The sequence below is a fragment of the Leucoraja erinacea genome, chromosome 11 (genome assembly GCF_028641065.1).
Source record: "Leucoraja erinacea ecotype New England chromosome 11, Leri_hhj_1, whole genome shotgun sequence".
NCBI lineage: Eukaryota > Metazoa > Chordata > Chondrichthyes > Rajiformes > Rajidae > Leucoraja > Leucoraja erinaceus.
In genome coordinates this window covers 1,396,242-1,398,482 of record NC_073387.1, presented here as the reverse complement: position 1 = coordinate 1,398,482, position 2,241 = coordinate 1,396,242, and the positions used below count along the sequence as shown (strand labels likewise).

General features: G+C 41.2%; 1 pseudogene; it reads right to left on the bottom strand.

Moving 5' to 3' along the window:
- Positions 1 to 1,714: 1,714 nt before the first annotated feature.
- Positions 1,715 to 1,809, bottom strand: LOC129701921 (U6atac minor spliceosomal RNA; annotated as a pseudogene).
- Positions 1,810 to 2,241: the final 432 nt, after the last annotated feature.

Genomic DNA, 2,241 nt, shown 5'->3' with positions numbered 1-2,241 from the left:
ATGGGAAGGCACGTTGGGCACAGTTAATGGTTCTATAACTTAATTTATTGTCAAAGACCCATTTGAAACAAACTCCAAGATGTCAGCTATCTGTACCGTATTAGATGTAACTTAAGGATTTAAACAAACGCTTCCCATCTCTTGAAGAGGAAATGTAATGCTTTCCTTTCTTGGTGCTATCCCTGCATTCTGCAGCGAGCACATACATGGATCGGTCTGACATCCTAGCCGCAGGAGCGGTCTACTCAGAATCTATGTCAATAAATCGATTTATCATGCAGAGGCTGGTTTCCCGAGCCACAGGCTGAACCAGCAAGTTTTATGTTTAGAATAACCGTAAAAGGTTGTATTATTATTCCCGCCAAAGCAGGAAGCCTGGCTGCATCAGCCAGTCAGACAGAACGACAACCTAGAGCGGGATCTTGCTGACCTTATTGCAAGACCCGACTAATGAGGCAAAATGAAGGGAGACAAACATAACTTCTTTCTTCTTGTAGCGAGAGTGTATCTTTTGCCACTGTTATGCCACATATTTTTGCAACCGGTAAATGAGCCTGGAAACAAACATATCAATTCGGTGTTCCATCGAGCCATAATTTCATTAAATGTTTCGTGATCCAACACCAATTTTGTGTTGTCATTGATTATACGTGATGATATTCCAACGTAAATTGAGATTAGGTCAATTATTACAGGATATTCTGTCTTGATTACACCCATGCGACTAACATATGCCACCACCATAGTGTATCAACTTAATGTTGAGCATGCAGATTATGCATATTCACTCAATAACCCTTTAACCGATAGAATGCACCTAGTGTCTATAGGTAGTTTATACCAATAACTAAATAATTGCTAATTGATGCAAATCTCCTCCTCCTCCTCCGAACTAGATGGCATTCATAATTTTCCACCTTAGAGCCCCATCAGTTTATAATATAACTGAAATTTCACTGACCAGATTACTGGAGCAATGCTGAATATTGTTCGTCCACCATAATGACTTTGGTAGCTTCAGCTGGTAATAGCATAAAGTCTGTCACAAGACCTACATGGCATTTGAGAGATTACTACTTTGCACGATGTAAGTTCCCCCACTTGCACAGCTGAATTACAGCAACTATATTGCCAATTATACTTAATGAATAGAAGGCTGTTTTAACACAACAAAATTGTTACAGGCTCCTATTAAATCCAATCTCTTACCCCAGGGTAAATCCCAATGAACAAGTCTAGTTGGAGGCTGAAACAGTAGATTTTAACAACATGCAGCGTTAGAATATCCTCCAGACAAGACATAACAAATGTTTTTGAGTTCTGAGCTGTACAAGCATTGGTTTTAGTAATCTGGTAAATAACCTGGGACCTGAAGTTAACCCATTTCACAATGTTTTATTATTGCCTTATCCAGATAAATTTCAAAATGTCTCCGGTGATCTCTGTAAATGGGAGCATCCTAAGGAAATCAGATGCAGTTTCCTATTTGGAAAAATTTATACTGCACATGCGAACTAAACGACATTCTGCATCTTTTCCACAATGAACAGGCCACGCCTGCGAATTCCGTACCTGCTCGAGCAACAACTCTGGCCCGTTTTCCGAGCCAGTCTCAAAAGCCATTCCTGGCCATAATACTGAGCCTGCCTCGAAAGACAACTCTGGACATAATTCAATCTGGCCCAATTCTGTGCTTGGAACCTTAGTATTGTGCAGTTTTACATGGTTAGATGCCAACCATTTGTGTGTTGTAAGGCCACTAGGACCCCTTCCATTCTTATCAAGGGGAATGCTATTTTCATACAACACATAAACTAAACACATGTTATCATTATCATTTGTACAAAAGCAAGTGTAAATATTACCAACTTGTAGATGGTCCCATATTTTTCCTGAGCCCGAATTGGGTCTCGGATTTAAGACCTCTGTCCAGTTATCATGCTGCCACCAACTTCAGTGAACTGCTTACTGCCAATGAAGGCATGGGGTGTGTTGTTGCCGCCATGATAAAGCTTTGCTCGTCGTTGGTACCTCGATTGGTCTGACAACTTTTGCTTCCTTATCCAGGTTTTACCTGTCGAATAGGTCTTACCTCAAGAGAAGGTTCGGCGGCTTGTCTTTAATGTCACCCCTGATAGCGTTGTTCAATCCCGCCTTTTATGGCACGAGGGGAACTCTAGTCCCTTCCGGGTATTCTGCCACCTTCATTTGCGAGGACTCCCTTGAATCCATACGCATGTA